Genomic DNA, 18,350 nt, shown 5'->3' with positions numbered 1-18,350 from the left:
CTGGGATTTATAGATGTCCTCCTGATACTCTCATTGAATCACCTTGCATTCACAGTGGTGAGAAATATGCTAATAGTATTGGTTCTCTTCAGTTCAGAGACTGGGACAGTCTGAGCCTTCATGTAGCCAAGTCAGGAGCAGCTGGACAATGGTCCCAAAGTGATAACATGTCACATTCCAACAAGGTTTTCCGCAGTGCCCAAGCAGTAGTCCCAAGCAGCCGCTCTGCTCAGCGGCAGCACTCTGACCGGGGAACTTGATGGAACCCTCAAACAAGGATGTCTGCTGGCCCTAGAACCTGACTTGCCCACCCAGGCAAGGAGCTGAGGAGAGAATCTCCCGGCCCCGTCTCACCAGAGGAGCAGACACCTGGAAGCTGTGCGGCCAACAGCACAGGAACTGAGAGGTGGGTGGGTGGGGCTGACAGCCTCTCAAGAAAAGCCACAATCACGAGGGTTCAAAAGCTACCGTCCAGGTGGGGGGGGAATTAATTCAGAGCCGAGGCTGAGGGTAGTTCCTGGCCCATCCTGCCTGGAAAGCCTGGCTTTTTTCTTTTATAACATTTGCCAAAATAAAACAATGGTAACATATAATACATGCACTAAATTACAAGAGTAATACTTGTATTTGCATGTTTTAAATACAACTAATTTCCGGTTACCATTCCCAGATGCCTAGAAGAAAACCCAAATTTTCTTTCTCAGTTTCAAGGAGGTAACATTCATTTCACTTGGTTGAATAAAATATGCTATTCAGAATTAGCCACATTCAAGGTTAAGGCCACAATCTTCCAGACTGACAATTCAGTTCAAGACTTGACACCAACTGCAAGTTTGGGGATTTCCCAAAACTATCATCAGTTTCAATAATTCACTAGAATGACTCACAGAATTCAGGAAAAAGGTATACCTGTGATTATAGTTTTATTATAGCCAAAGGAAGAGATGCACAGAGCTGAATCTGGGATTGGGCGGGCTCCAAATGTGAAGCTTCTGTGTCCTCAGGGACATCTTACCCTTCCCAGCATCGAGATGTGGTAATCTGTACATGAAGTATTGCCAACCCAGGAAGTTCATCTGAGCCTCAGTGTCCAGAGTTTTTACTGACACCTTATTACATAGGTATGATTGAAGTACTGCCCATGTGGTTGTACTCAGTGTCTACTCCTTTCCACTCCCCAGAGTTCAGGCTGATAACCCATGGCTCAAAGTCTCAATCCTTTCATCAGATGGATGGTGTCTGAGTGTGCCCAGACTCCATCTCAAGTCAGCTTGCTAACATAAAGTATCCAGGGTGATGGAGACACCTCATTACCATAGAATATCAGGTGTGTTCTGAGAGACCCACCATGAATAACAAAGTTGTTCTTATTACACGGGAAATTCCATGGGTTTAGAGTTTACTTCCCAGGAGCAGGGACAAGGACAGACTGCTCTTTGGGTAAAGTTAATTCTTCACTATGTATATGCTTAATACTAATACTTATAAACTCTTGAGCACCTACAATGTGGCAAACACTTTTTATATTATTTCTAATTCTCACTAGGATTACTATGATAAAATCTTATGTCACACTTTGATAGTTAAGAAACTAAATGTTTTACCTTACCCAAGACTGTAATCTAGTATGTAGCTCACCTATAATTAGAACCCTGATCTGTCTAGCTTCCAAGATCACACCCCTTCTACTATCTCTAGCTTCATTTTATTGTCAATATATATAAACAGACACTATATGTTCCACCATGATCCCCATTCCAACATCTCCTATGGCTGCTCATCCATCCAAATATTCAATACCTTTCTGTATTGGTAAATTTTTTAAAGGTAAAGGTAAAAATACCTAAGTTATAGGTAAATATACCTATATATTTTTTTTAAGGTAAAAATACCTAAGTTATACTCCATAGATAAGAACTTGGAGTGATAACAATATACTGTAAATTACTGCAGGTAAGGGAAAGCACCTATGTAGTAAAATGTAAGAGATGCATTTTTCAGTGTTCCCTGATTGTAAGGAACAGAAAACACATCTGGATAACCTGCAAAAGGAAATTTCTTGGAAAGCTATGAAGTAATTCATAGAATTAAAGAAGGCGCCAAGGAACCAAGTATTAAAATTCCCTGGGCAGAGGGGCCATTGGTTTAGTTTGAGTTATGTCCCTATATCTTGACAGCCATAAGCAGTCTTCACGAAAAGGAAGAGGGGTAATTCCCCATAGAAAAATCAAAGTGCTGCTGTTGTAAGGAGGAGGAATGCATGCTTAAGGAAAGGAAAAAACAGAAAAAGAGATTTTATCACCAAGGAGAATTAGTACTAGTGGAAGTATATACACACGAACAAGAGAGACAATAATCACACTCTCCATGGAAAGATTAAAGAAAAAAAAAAAAGCCCTAACTTTTATGTACGCAGAACAAATTAAAGAAAAGATTCACAATATTAGGTTGTGGTAGTGGAGAAACTGGCTTAGATAAATGAAGTTCTGAATTACTAAAATATACCCAAACTTGAACTGCTTTGTCTGATTTTTCCACGGTGCTTTAAAATATAAAATAGTGTCAGTAGCGAGTGTGCCTCAAAGGAGATAGCATCACACCTCCCTTAATAAATATATAATGTACATAAAAGCAGGGTGCTTGCTAAGAAAATATAGCCTTAAGATACACTCTCCCTCTCCAGTTTCCATTTCTACCAGGGTTGCTGTTCCGTGTAGTGGATTCGTTGCAAAAACTGTCTCAATTTCTACCCGTCTCTCTGCCACCCTTTTGGAGATATGACTTTCCACTTCCTTCCATGAAGACCTGGAGTCTGTCTCCCAGCCTTGGCTCCAGGCTATAGACTTGTGGCTTGCTTTGGTCATAAGTATGTTGTCATAAGCCAAGTAATTCCAGTTCTGAGCCTAGGTCTCAAGGGGCCTTGTACACTTCTGCTTGCTTTCTTGGATTCCTGCCACCACAATGAGAGTAAGTCCCTTTAGCCTGCTAAAGGGAAGTGAGAAAACCTTGGGGGTGAGCAGAGTGGCTCCTGCTGGGGCCATCCTAGAAGAACCAGCTCCTAGCTAGCCTTCCAATTGGCTGAAGAAGCAGAAGCAAGACCAATTCAGATTGGCTGAGCCCAGCTGAGATCTGCAGACACCAGCCAAGTCCTGTACTCATAACAAAAGAAATCAATGTTTATTGTCGTATGTTTCTCTGAAGTGTCCTGCTTGTTATTTACAGGGCAATATTGGGGCCATGGGTAACTGATTGGCCTCCTGCTGTCTAGCAGCTACTGAGGGGGAAGAATCAGAGGCCTGCTCTGGTTAGTCCATGTTTTCTCTTGCCAATACTCACAAATAAATAAAAAATGAGAAGTAAATTATACTATTTGCCCATCATGTTTTCATGAAGCATTAAGAGGAATACAGGCAAACCGACTAAATTTTACAAAGCCAACTTTCACGTACAAACACATAACCACAGCCTAAATTTACTTGATCACTGTCAACTTTCCTCTACACTTTGTGGTTTCCTAGACCCAGGAACAATGTTTACTTAAAATAAAATTCTCATTAGTAGGTATCTTAAAAACATATAGCTGTGAGTACATTTTTGAAAAGATGTTTTCATTAAAAATTATTTGCTTATATGATAAGTATAAAAACTGTTCCTTTCTAATCCAGACAGCAAGCCAGAAGAACCTCCTCAAACTTGGAAATTACTTTTCCTGAAATCAAGAAAACCGTATGAAACTTGAAATCAGAGCTGAGAATTAAAACTTTAAATTTTCCAGGTGATATTTATTAATATCTATTGCATGTTAATGGGACATTCAGAACTATATATACCCATATACTCCGTCTTATTATTATTTTTTTTTTGCGGTACGCGGGCCTCTCACTGCTGTGGCCTCTCCCGTTGCGGAGCACAGGCTCCGGACGCGCAGGCTCAGCGGCCATGGCCATGGCTCACGGGCCCAGCCGCTCCGCGGTATGTGGAGTCTTCCCGGACCGGGGCACGAACCCGTGTCCTCTAAATCGGCAGGCGGACTCTCAACCACTGCGCCACCAGGGAAGCCCCTTTCTGTCTTATTTTTATAGATCTTGGACTCAGCTTCTTTTTTAAGGCTCCTTCTGGAGCAGAAGTTGCTCAGCACCTTGCATCCTCACTTATAAATCATTTCTGTTTTTATTTGCCCCAGCTAAAATCTCTACAGAGATTTTTGAGTCTCTTCCTTTCTCAAATCTTTCCCTACCTTCATCTTTTTCTTAAATAAATCAAGATAATTTTAAAAGAAAATGAATAACCCCTCTTAAAGGAAGTGATAAGAGTTTATAATTTCCAAATGCCTTTTACCTGAATGCTCCGTGGCATGCTATTTTTTTCTCTTTACTCCACATGGTAGCAAATTTTTATAACTAGTTAGTACATAATCATTGGAAACCAGATTATATTCTGGATAAGCTAGAATGAAAGGAGTCAATTTCCTGAATACAAATAGATGACATTTTTCTCTTTGAATACTATGATACCTAGTTTTTAATTATGGACTTTTTATTGTAGTTTGCACCCTTATCAAATAATTGTTTTCCACCCAATTCTTAGAGCAGCATTCCCAAAGGACTGAATTTGTTAATACACATTTGATAGAGAGCTATTTTGTTTTGCTCATTTACATGTTTAAAAGAAGGGACTGGGATAGAAAATACACCCTGTGCCCCACAGCAATGACGAGAAAGAGGAGCTGCTGCAAGTGGGGAGTGAGGGGAGAGTTCGTGCGCTGGAATAGGACGTACAAGTAATCCAGAAAGAGAGCAATGGAGAAGTCCAAGGACAAATTGACAATTTGTCTTTTAAGGTGAAAATATGCCTCATGAATATCTGATTGGGGATTTGGGAGGGTGATGGGAATGAAAGGAGATATGCAGATCTTGTGTCGAAAAGGTCCTCTTGGCTGTAGGAGGTCTTTCCTTGAGACAGTTGGTACCCCAGGGTCTACAACTGTGGAATGGTAAAGGTTGTTTGCAAAGAAGGCCTGAAAGAGGAAAAGGATAAAAAGAAGATAATATCTAGGGATAGTCAAAGAAGTTAGCATCTTGGGAACAGCTGGAGAGCTGGGCCTAAAAATACAGATTGAAAAGAAGAGACAAAAAAAAAAGACTATTACTTGGGTCTGGCCTGGGGAAGAATGGCAAATATGGTCAAGTGTGTGAGTGAATTAAAGAGGTAGAAAAGAGAAGTCAGTTAAGAATATACCTGTGACCTTGTCTGGGTAGGATCAAGCTCCTATGGAAACCCAAAGGAAGGCTAATAAATCATCACGTGGACCCAGAACAGGAATGAGAAGTTGAATGGGCTATTCAAAATTCTGAGACTGCACTTGCAGAGTACAGGGGAGCAGATATACAGCATATGAAATGATTGAATTGTGTCAAAAGACATGGCATTAATCAGGCTTATGGCCTTGCATCATAACCCTTGGGTGTAGTTTCTTCTCTTATAAAATGAAAAGGTTGCACGAACTCATCCCTTAGATGTCAGCTCTCATGTCCAAGGAATCTGACACTCTAGTAAAACCCTGGTTGCATTTAATCTGTGGACCCATGTTTCTCAATGGTGGGGGGGATATTTGGCAATATCTGGACATTTTTAGTTGTCATAACTTGGGGAACGCTACTGGCATACACTAGGTACAGGGCAGGGATTCTGCTACATATTCCACAAGGAACAGGGTACCCCTCCTCTCCGATCAAGGAATTGTCTAACCCACAACGTCCATAGTGCTGAGGTTGAAAAACTCTGTTATAGGCCAAAATTTATTTACATCCAATTCTTGTTTACCAATCACTTAGTTCTTCAGCTCCTCTAATTGGTATAGAAAATACTGGCATTAGCATTCCATTAGAGAGAACAGGCATAAGCTGGGATCATTCTGAAGGAAGAAAGCTTACCCTTGAAACTATCCACTGATGAAGCAAAAATGTCACAACTATATTTATCATAGAATAGCAATGGAAATTTTGTGTCCTTAATTCTCTAATGAGGCCTATTCAGCAGTGGGAGCAGATTTTAGGAGCCAGGAGATATGGATTCCAGTGTGTTCTGTTGTTAACCCATAGTCATCAGACCAAGTCACTCAGTCACAGAGATTTGATAGTAGTATAGAATTAATATCTGTTTTACCTTACATCAGGATTGCTATGAAAATCAAATGAAAGGAGATCTGAAAGTGACTTGAAAAGTTAAAAGTGCTAGAACTATATAAAAAGTGATTTATGCTTATGTTTGACATTATTTCAAGCATATTCTCTAGCTAAATCTTGTGATATATGAAATTGAGCTCAACAAAAATTTGAATTCCAATTTGGAAAAGCACTTTAATAGATATTATCCACACTACAAACAGGAAAACAAAACAATAAAGTTTCTGTTCACTAAGTGCTGAAAGTCTACTGTGGGAAAGCTATCCGTTATCTATTACCACAATAAGGCTGCACAATAAACCATTACAAAACCCTAAGTGTCCTACAGCATTAAATCTTTATTGCTCACCTGTCTAGGATCAGCTGAGGTTTAGCCAGGTGGCTCTGTCTTGGCTTAGCTCACTCATATATCTGAAGCTTGGCTAGCTGTCAATAACCTAGGACGCCTTGGCTGGAGCAATTGGCTCTGCTTCGTGTGTGCTCATCCTTGTGTAGATTAGCCTTGAGCATGTTCTCATGTTAGTAGTAGAGGGCAAGCTTCTGTTTACAACTTGTCTGCTACCGTCCCACTGGTCAAAGCAAGTCATGTGACTGAGCTCAAAGTGTGGGTGCAACCTTTCACCCACAATGAGTGGACACTGTAAAGTTACATGGCAAACGATGCAGATGCAAGGAGTGGTCATGATTTGGGCCAATGATGCAATCTACTTTAGGAAACAGACATCGATACCGGATGATGAAGAGTTACATTCATACCTAATGGAGAGGATTATACGTCATTGAAATTTTCTGAACTTTGAGTTGGATGAAATTACTGAGTGTAACTTCTGAGTTGACATCCTTGAAGGGGTAATGATTTTGTTTCATGTCTAAGAAGAAAGGCATTCACAAATGTTTAGTGGTGAAAGGGATGGATGGTGGAAAAGTCCCTTTCTCCCTAAATCTATATGGAATTGTATGACTCACTCTTGCCAATGGAATATGAGCAGGAGTAATTGTGTCATTTCCCCAATAAGATAGGAAGTAGGTGTACATTCCCTGTTCTTTCTTTCCCCTTCCCCTGGCTGGAGGCAAAGTACTTCAAGGCCCTAGGAGATGATGAGCCACAAGATGGACAGAAGCTGAGTCCCTGAATCTCCATATAGAGGAAAGTCAACCACCAACCATCAATAAACGGCATTGGACCAGTACCTGAGTTCAAAAGAAATGGTTGTGTTAAGCCACTAACATTTTCAGACTTATTTGTCACATCGGCTAGCATTATTCTAATATCACTCAATTTTAATATAACACTGTCACCAATATAAAAAAATTTTTAAAGAACTAAAATTGTTTTTTCTTAGAAGTTTAATACAGCTTTTCACCCAAACCTGAGAAATTAAATCACTAACACATTTCTCACCAAGTGAGTATCTAATCTGTTTGAAAGTTTCCAGCAATGGTAAGCTTACTAACTTCTGAAACAATCATTTCTCTGTGAGAAAATTGTTTATAGGAAAAAATTTCCCTAGTTTGAGTTGCATATCCCTATATATCTACCTATTTGTCTATTCTAGAATTACCAGGCTTAAACTTATTCCCTTATCCTCTCTTCCAAAAGCCTGGTTTGGTTTTTTTTTTTTTTGGTCATGTTGCGTGGCTTGTGGGATCTTAGTTCCCCTACCAGGGATCAAACCTGGGCCCCGGCAGTGAAAGCACGAGTCCCAACCGCAGGACTACCAGGGAATTCCCAAGGGCTGATTTTTTATTATTTCAAGATATCTATACATTCTACCTCCAAACTATGTCTTTTCTTCACAAATCAATCATGCCTTAAAGAAAATAAATTAAACTTTAAACTATCTTTGGGAAGCCCAGCAGCAGTAATTACATATCAAGCTTCAATATTCTTTGTAAACTGTGATAGCCACTAGTTATACTAACTCTGTGACAGGGTAACTTATATTGTTAGTTGAGAAAACTAATACATTAAAAAAAAAATCTAACATACAGAATGAAAGTCACAGGATATTTGGGGGCAAAAACAAGCATTTGAGATTTTTAAGCATTCCAAACATAGTGGTAGAAAGAGACCACAAAGCCACTTACAAATATACGGATTTTACCATGTTGGGACTGATAACTTTTTGAGGTTTTTGTCCCAATATTTTGACATAAAGAAGGATCTGTATTAACTAAGTCAACTAGAAGAATTTTTAATGTAATTTCTAAGAAATTCTGTGTTTTGAAGTTCTATAACACCAGCATCTTGTATCCATTATTTGTATTTATACTTTTTTTTTCCTGACTTGAATATTGATTCAATTATGCAAAGCTTCCAAGAGAAAAGCTTCATATTGAAAACTTCTGACCCCTTTGTGCAGTTTTTACCAACCAATCAGATTTTCAGTTCTTTTCCTCCCCCTAAAATGATAGAACATGGTACATGGCGACCTCTACTGGTTCTCAAATAATGTAGCCAAAGTCATTTTGACAATTTCAGCAAAGAGCTGCTGCTTTTGTGAGGTCTAGGGAAAATTACTGGCATGAATTGAAGAGTAAATATTTAAGAAAAGTAACAGATCTCTGCTAGCTTTAATGCAGTTTCAAATTCTATATTCAATAATTTCTTCAGTTCAAGAAACCTGTTGGGTTTTGACCCTCACCTCCCACCTGTGTTTTACTTATTTCTGAGAATGAAAGCATAGTTGCTATAGAGTCAGGAAAACACATATTTCAGATTTCAAAAACAATTCTTGATAATTTTACTTATTACAAAAGGAAGACAAGCTTGTTGAAAAAAAATTCAAACATTCATGAACTGATACCAGTAAAAACGTGAAAGTCTCTTCATCAGCATTTCCCCTCCCTAGACCTACTTTCCAGGATTCAGGTTAATTTCCCATGGGAAAAAAATATTTTTCGTGTGTGGATTACCTGGCTTGGGATTTTAGGCTTAGTTTGTGTAGATAGAATTTAAGCATATGTTGGCTTTTAGAGTAACAGGGTAAGGAGGAAAAAAACTACACTCTCCTTCCCTGGCCTTTAATAATTTAATACTCAAGATGATTGCTCACAGATCTTGCCAGAGGAAAGATTTAGCTAGTTTTCTTCTCCTAAAAGTATTGGGGTACTAACATTAATTTTCAAACAGGTGGGAAAAAGAACTCAGTGTGCTTGAATATAAGTATCCCAAATCAAGGTTTTCAAAATTAAGTACACGGTAAGAAATGTGCTCCACCAGAATTAATAAACTTATTTTTAAAATAGGCCAAATTCCATTTAGAAATGTTGCAACATCAAAAATCTCTGAATAGGGACTTCCCTGGTGCGCAGTGGTTAAGAATCCGCCTGGCAATGCAGAGGACATGGGTTCAAGCCCTGGTCCAGGAAGATCCCACATGCTGCAGAACAACTAAGCCTGTGAGCCACAACTACGGAGCCCATATGCCGCAACTACTGAAGCCCGCGCGCCTAGAGCCCGTGCTCTGCAACAAGAGAAACCACCACGAGAAACCCACGCACCATGAGGAAGAGTAGCCCTCGCTTGCCGCAACTAGAGAAAGCCTGCGTGCAACAACAAAGACCTAACGCAGCCAAAAAAAACAAAACAAAACAAAAAAACTCTGAATAATAAGGCTTCTTAATTCTTCACTCATAGGAACATTTAATATTAGACATCTAACACAAACACAAGACAATGCCAAAAAACAAGCAATCTTAGTAGTTTCATGGAGTTCATGGTTTGATTTAACCTATAAAAAAGAGTATTAAAAAAGCTTTTTTATTCAGGATGAAAAAAGGAAAGCTAGAATTAAGAGTATTTTGTGCATGTAAGTTAGAAGTTTACTAGCATTTCAAGATAAGATAATAGTTTTAACTATTAGAAGATGGGTAAAATCCTAGCTATATCAGGTCCTTGAAAATGGAAATTAAAAAATTGTTTTTCAAGAAATTTATTGAATGGGTACAGAATAAAACACCATTCTCCAATAAATGTAACATTCACTAGAAGATTTAATCACTTTGCCCTAAATTACAGGAGTTTGCTGGATGTTGGAAGTTTTTGAAATAGATTTTAATGGTTGCTTAGGATAGAGAACTAGCTTGTGCTAATGAAGTGAATCAGGCTAGTGGTTTTCAGCTGTGGCTCCTCAGACCATCTCTGGTTTGCTACTGTATTTCCCCTGGTCCACCATGAAATCAGAACACTACGATAAACCAAGATGATTTTTCATGAAGCTAAGTTCGTTAAATTTAAAGAACTGCACTTTAAACTTTTTGTTTGTGCTATCAATTATCTTTTTTATAAAAAAGATAATAATGGAATAAAATAAGTAAAAATAAAATTAAAACTGATCTTATTTGGCAAAAGAAAAAGTTGACAATACTCTGGTTCCCCCCTCCCCAAACTTTTGAAATTTTTTTACATATCTTTAAAACACCAAAGACTGTTGTCACCGCCTTGTCAGTCCTTTAAGTTTTTCAAAATGGTCATTTTACCCTAACATCTCAGGCATGCAACTTCTGAACCAAGTTTCCTCAGGTCAGAGTTCGTATAGCACTTACAAAATCCCCTATTTGACAGTAAGAATATGGCTAAAATAACATGTGACTTATCATAATTCCAAACTATTATAGAACTTCTACATTTTGTGGGAAGATTATTTTTTTTGTCTTCTGGTTTTTGAGAAACACTTGTGAAATCCACATGTACATCAGTGGAATTTATCTTTCAGAATGCGGAAGATATGTTTTGCCAGTCATAAATGAACTGTAATCCCCATAGACTCAAGTTTAATTCAAAAACACTCTCTCCAGAGCTGCTAAATTTGGCAATCCACAGTCTCTCCTCCATATGCTCTCCTTAGGGGATTTTACATACATTGTCCATAATGGTTTCTACTAAGGATGTCTGGAAAAGTAGATATTATGGACACAGAAGGGCCATTAAAGGGAATTTGAAAACAGATCCATTAAGTTGAAGTATACAATTGTAAGAGTCTTCAAGTTGGATGGACTCTGTTAATTGATATTCAAGGAATAACTCCATCTACCCGCAGTTTCTATCATAGCGTCTAACTGCTCATGCTTGTATCGCTAACCAACCTGGTTTGGTAGTCTCCCTGGAGAGAGGAATATTAGCAGAACGTGGTGAACATAAAAAAGAACAGCAGATAAATAATGAATTGTCCCTAAATGTGGGCCTCATTTCCATTCCATTCTGTTGTTCAGCGCCTTCACTGTTTCAAATAGCCATCTTTTTTTCATTAATTACATCAGCTCTGCCTCTGTTATGTCTTGTTGGAAAAGAGAAAAGAAAGTTTCCATTATTTCCCTTCTAGACTGTGGAATGCAGCAGCTGTTGTGTTCTGCAAACATCCAGTCATATCTTAGAATCGCTGGTCATTTTTGAGTGGATTTAAAAACACTTTTCGGTATTGTTATTCTCACTGTCCCCAAACTTGTGAGCTTGTGTTTCTTTTCTCTCTCTGCTCATCTTTTGTGGCCTTACTCCCTTTTCCTCCACCTGGCTCTCATTTTCAAGCTCTGTAATAGTTCTCAAGAGCAATGCAAGTATCCCAAAGGTTTCTCTGCCGGGCCCTGTCTCAGCCCTACAACACTATTTCTGAGGGGTTTGCTTTGTTTTAATTATGTTACCTTTCCTTCTGTTTAAATGACTTTCAGGACACAATCTCTCGTCTGCCATGCATGTTGGACAACAGCACTGCGGTCCTTGTCCTGCGACCCTTGGCAAAGGCAGAGTTTGCAGTTTTACCTGCAGCAGCTGCCTTCACGGGCTGGGAATCACGTAGTCATAATGATTCCCTGAATGTGGACAGTACTTTCTGGTTTTGAAAGTTCTTCCCCACCCATTGTCCCATTTGACACCACAAGGATCCTACAAAGCAAATAGGATGTACGTTATTCTTCCCATTTGATAGATGAGGAGAAATATGGCCCTAAGAAGTCATGGAATCGGATCAGCAAACTCTGAGCACTAGCGAGAGATGGAACAGGAACGAGAAGTCTGGCTTCTGTCTTTGGTGTTTTCTCCCAGTGCCTTTCCTCCGGTCTCTCTTTCTTCATCCGTAAAATGGGAAACATACTACCTTTGTGTTATGAGGAAAGGATGAAAGAATCCGGGTGAGTGCCACTTAGTAAGTGCTCAGTAACTGTTTATTGTGATCCTTTGTCATATAAATCCAACAGCTAAATTGGCTGAATAACATACATATGCAGCTGCTCTCTGGCTGCATGCGTCAGGATGTATTGCTCCTCCAAGGAGAGATTTTGAGCAGCCACTGACTGAACTACGTTAATTAGAAATTGATGTTTGGTTCCAGCAGTGCAGCAGCAACAATCCTCCTCCCTTTGCTCCCACAAGGAAAATGATACACGTAGCTTGATTCTTCTACACAACACAACCAGCTAACCCAACACAGTATGGTGCACATGTGGATAACAGATTCTGCATTTATAGTATCCAGTCTCACGATTTACAAGCTGTATGATCATGGTCTCGACAAATTATTTAATCTCTCTGTGCCTCAGTTTTTCCTCTCCGTAAAATGTGGATATTGAGGCTTATCAAATGGGTTTGTCGAGGGGAATAAATGAGTATAATAGGGATGTTTAATTTAAAAATTTGACCAGGGCACCAAGGTATGGTAGCTACCAGATATAATAGATCTTCAAAATGCAAAATTCTCGAGTCCATTGGAAAGAAAGTACTCGAGTCCACTGACGTTTTGAGCCCTTTACCTGGGTCCTTCACTGAGAGCAGCGATATGAAAAGAACAAAAGGGCTGGGATTTGGAGAGGGTCTATCAGGAGATTTTCCTGGGTGAGAGCTGCATTCTTACCTCCCCCGCAGGGAGGGGTGTGGTTGTGCAGCCTCCCCAAGGCAAGCCTGGTGAGAGGGGCTTCCCTGGAACCACTCAGAGAGTACAGTAGGTGTTCCTGGGCCGCAGGGACTGTAGCCCACAGCGTGCCGAGAGAGTGAGAGCAGCTGATGACAACAGAGCAGAGAGTTGCCTCTGGGCAGTAACTGCACCTGCCCAGTATCAAGTTAAGGTGTACGGATCATGGGGACTAGTTGTAGAAACTATGGCTGTGAGGTCAGCCTGGTTGTTTTTAAAGGGATTCCACTCGAGTACACGGTCCGTGGGGAAAGGAGACGGCAGGCACATGTCTAAAGCAGGATGGAGAGGCTCAGTCAAAGCTGAGGCCCAGCCCATGGTAAGAGGGTTTCAGCGGAGGGATCTGGGAGGGAGTCCCCAGGGATTGGAGTATAATTGCTTTACATTTTTGTGTTAGCTACTGCTGTATAGCAAAGTGAATCAGCTGTACATATACATATATCCCCATATCTCCTCCCTCTTGTGTCTCCCTCCCACCCTCCCTATCCCACCCCTCTGGTGGTCTCAAAGCACCAAGCTGATCTCCCTGTGCTATGCGGCTGCTTCCCACTAGCTCTCTATTTTACGTTTGGTAGTGTATATATGTCCATGCCACTCTCTCACTTCATCCCAGCTTACCCTCCCCCCCGCCCCCCGTGTCCTCAAGTCCATTCTCTGCATCTGTGTCTTTATTCCTGTCCTGCCCCTAGGTTCTTCAGAACCATTTTTTTTTTTAGATTCCATATATATGTGTTAGCATATGGTATTTGTTTTTCTCATTCTGACTTACTTCACTCTGTATGAGTCACTAGGTCCATCCACCTCACTACAAATAACTCAATTTCGCTTCTTTTTATGGCTGAGTAATATTCCATTGTATATATGTGCCACATCTTCTTTATCCAGTCATCTGTCAATGGACACTTAATAACATGTTTTAAATCATAAATTAGGTTGTGTTTATGACTTGGAGTGAGCGTAGGACTATTAACTAAATAGAACTTGTAAAGTCACAGGCTTGCCCAGGATGCCATCCAAATAGGGAAAGGAACAGCCCCACTGAGGACTAAAAGGAGAGAGACAGAAACCAGGTTATTTTGTAATTAAATCTGATGGCTTCTGATTAAGATCAGTTAGATAAAGAATCTTGAATATAGAATATTCACCAAGCTATTAGTGTTCCTTTCTCTTTACTCTGAAAGCCTATTTTCTTATCTGAAAAGTAAAAAATTTGAATGCAAAAGAATATTAACAAATAAAGTTTAAATATTTAAAATCTGACCCAATAAAAAGAGAGCCATCATTACTTCCAGTAGTAAGGAACTCACTACCTCATTAAACTATTAGAAACCTACAGATGCTACAAAGTCTATCCTTATATCAAAACAAAATCCATGTTCATGTAATTTCTATCCATTTGTTTATGTTTTATCCCCTGGAGGAACACAGATCATGAAATTCTGTGGTTTTCAGGTTTTTTTCTCTCTTCCACATAATGTTAGAAAACAGTTACATCTTCCCATATTCTTTATTTTCAGCCTAAATATTACTGTTTCCTTCTATTCTTTTTCATATAATGTATCACACTTCTCATCTTGATCTCCCTCCTCTGCAGTTTTTCTGGTTTGTCGATTTCCCTCCTCCTGAACTGAACACAAGGCTGGATCTAACCTGAGAGCAGAGCTACTTTAGCCATCATATAATGTGCATACTAGGTTTGTGGTCAACTCAGACGTCTCAAGTTATTTTCTTAGGAAATAGCCCCCAAAGTCAGGTCCTCTTTATTCTGTACTCATATAGCTGGTTATTAAAAAGTGAAGCAAAAAAAAATGTACTTTGTTATACTCCATTTTGTCAGTTTTACCCTAGTGTTCCAGGCTTCTGAAAATATTTGGAATCTCTCTTCTGATTCAGACTGATTTTTAGAAATTATTTTTTCTCTATCCCAGCTTTGGCCATTTGATAAGCATTCTTCTAATCTGCATTTAAGGCACTGATTTAAAAAAAAAATTGAAGAGGACGATTATTTTCCAGTGAACATCCTTGGGTGTGTAGATACTTGTGCACACTCAGTGCATTTCACCAGGGCATATACTCCAAAGTGGAATTATAGGGTGATAAAATATAAGTATGTTCATTTTATTAGATGTTGATAAATTGCACATTTTTAAGATGTTAAATACAATTTGGTTACAATTAACTTTCTTTACATGAGGGAGTTGCTGTTCGTGAAGTCACAGTTTACACTGACTGTGTAAAACAGGCCATGGAATGCATGTGACAATGACACCCAGTGTGCAGGGCTGGACGAGCCAGCTGCACGGTCCAGATTCCCATGAAGGCAGCAGCGGCGATCTCGTCGCACTGGCCTGTACCATGATTTCGGCCTTGGTCTGACCTTGTTTCTGCCCACATTCTAAGCCTGGTTATTTGGCTTTATGGTGCTTCTATGAGCTAAACTTTATTCATTAAAAAAAACTCCATTTCTGTTTAAATGTAAGGCCAGAATTATTTTCTGTTGCTTACGGCTAAGAGGGTATCGCAACTCTTTTCCTACTTCTACTTAAACGCTCCTTTCCATTTCTTTCCCCAGCAGTTTCAGAGTAAGAGTTCACTCCTCTGTTAATACGCTTATTCATACATATTTGAACACTCCCACAAACTGAACAACTGCTATCCCAGATGAGATCCAGTTTTTTTTTCTATGAATGTCCAGGCTGCTTCTTCAGCTAGGAAATTCAGCAGAATGGGGTTTCCCAGCCTTCCCACACTCTATTCTTTCTTCTCTTCTTTTGTACTCTGCTCTGTTTCATTTTGATTTTGTTTCCATGCTTATTTCTCACACAGGCAACGAAACAAAACCCAGAAATAAAGGGATATGGTATCAATGGCCGGTAAAGTTAGCAAATTTAGCAGTGAGGAGAAAGTTGCATGTGGATGAAAAGCACACTGTAATTCTTTTCCTGTTGGAAGTAAATATTTTCAGCACCACGCATAAATGGTAAGTCACAAAAGTAAAATAATAAGAATGCATTGCATGCTTGTTGTCCTGCTGGACTTAAGCTCCGTTCTGGCTCCTTTAGTTTGCTTTGCAGATTTATACTCGAATCCACTGATTGTATATCTTATAATTTGTTTCTCAAAGGACAATTTTATTTCCTTTACTTGCTAGTTTTTAGGAAAGGGAATGTCATTTTTGGTACACAGCTGCATTTTAATAGGCGAATTTTACACAAACATTAAAAAGTGGTTGAATTGGGAGTATCTCTAAAAATTCTGGTCACCAATTCTAACGTGTGCGTGGGGGGTTTCCACACCACGAACAAGCAATTCTCTGACACCATCTGCATGGCCTACACTTCAACTCAATTCTGACCCTCCCTAGAGAACAGCTTGAGCTCCTACAGATTAAGGGCTCAGTCCCACAAGCCCCCTTCTCCCACATCAGATGCCAGTTACAAGCCCAGGTTGTTACCTGTGCTTCTGACCAACCAGCTATGGATTGGAGGTTCCAGTGAGCATCTCACAGAACTCAGAAATACTCGCTAGATTACTGGTTTATAATTAAAAGGTATAACTCGGGATCAGCCAGGTAGAAAAGAGTGTAGGGCAAGGTATGGAGAAATGGCGAGTGTGCCACTGTCTCCCAGCCTCCACGTGTTCACCATCCTGGAAGCTCTCCCAACGCTGTCCTTTACGGTTTTTATGAAGGCTTTATTACATATGTGTGACTGATTAAATCACTGACCACTGGTGATTGATTCAACCTCCAGTCCCTCTCTCCTCCCCAGAGGTGGGGTGGGATTGAAATCTCCAACCCTTTAATCACTGGGTTGGTTCCCCTGGCAACCAGCACTATCCTTAAGTGCTTACAAAAGTTACCTAATTGACATAAACTCAGGTGTGGTTGAGAGGGGTTTGTTAGGTATATTAAGACACCTTTATCACCCTTATCACTTAGGAAATTCAAGAGTTTTAGAAGCTTTGTGCCAGAAACAGGGACAAAGACCAAATACATGTTTAATCATAACATTCTTGTTAGTTTCCAATAAGTTGTATCTGAAAAGACTGAATCTCAGCATTAAGTTACCAAACAAAAAAGAAGAGTATCTCAGACCAGAGCCTCTGGTCCATACATCCTCAAAAGGCTTCTGAACAAAGCATCTAATCTGAATTGCTGAGGGTAAGCCTCTGGCATCTAGTTTTTACAAACCCCAAGTCATTTCACTGCACAGACTCTGTTGACAATTAGTGAGTTAGTAGAAGGTTAATAACAAACACTGTGGTGGACTTACTGGCATTGCTGGCCTGGCGTCCCTTCTCTCTCCTGGTGCCGCCATCCTGATTTCCTCCCGGGGAGACACGCTCCTCCACGCACAGCCAATAGTTCAAAAGGGGCTGACCCCAGGCTGCCTGCTCCGGCGGGGAGATATGTAACCCAGGCTTAGCCAATCCATAGTGATTGGTGCAGGGATAGGTATCTGACCCAAGCAAACCCTGTAAGGCTTGATTGCAACCCTTCTGTTTAGAACTGCGGGTGAAGAGATGCATTCTTCCCCCTGGGATTTCATTAGGATCATGCGTCAGAATCATTAGGATCAGCTAGTGACCTAGAATCGCTCAGTCAGCTTGAGGGGTGGGGGCATGTAGAGGATGCTGAGCTAAGAATGAAATCAATTCAGAGGAAAGAAGAACAAGAGTGGGCGAAAGGGACAGAGGGACAGCAAGAGAGAGTGAGAGAGCAAGAGAGAAAATGCTAGAGTATTATATTAGTATTTGAGCCCCTGAATCCATCTGTATCTGAACTAGATTAGCCCTAGGACTTTTCAGAGCCATAATGTGTCTTAGTCTGCTCAGGCTGCCATAACAAAATACCATACACTAGGTGACTTAAACAATAGAAGTTTATTTCTTATGGTTATGGAGGCTGGGAAATCCAAGATCAAGGTGCCAGCAAAGTAGGTTTCACCTGAAGGCCTCTGCTCTTGGTTTACAGGCAGCCTCTATGCTGGTGTCTGCATGTGTGTGTGTGTGAGAGAGAGAGTGAGAGAGAGAGAGAGAGGGAAAGAAGAAGAAGAAGGAGGAGAAGGGAGTAGGGGAAGGGGGAGAAGAGGGAGGGAGAGAAAGAGAAAGGTCTCTGGTGTCTCTTATTTTAAGGACACTAATCCTATCATACCAGAGCCCTACCTTTATGGTCTCATTTAAACTTACTTACCTCTTTTTATAATTATAAGCCCTATCTCCAAATACAGTCACATTGGGTGTTAGGGCCTCCGCATTAGGA

The sequence above is a fragment of the Orcinus orca genome, chromosome 11, assembly GCF_937001465.1.
Source record: "Orcinus orca chromosome 11, mOrcOrc1.1, whole genome shotgun sequence".
Lineage (NCBI taxonomy): Eukaryota > Metazoa > Chordata > Mammalia > Artiodactyla > Delphinidae > Orcinus > Orcinus orca.
This window is presented reverse-complemented; position numbering follows the sequence as displayed.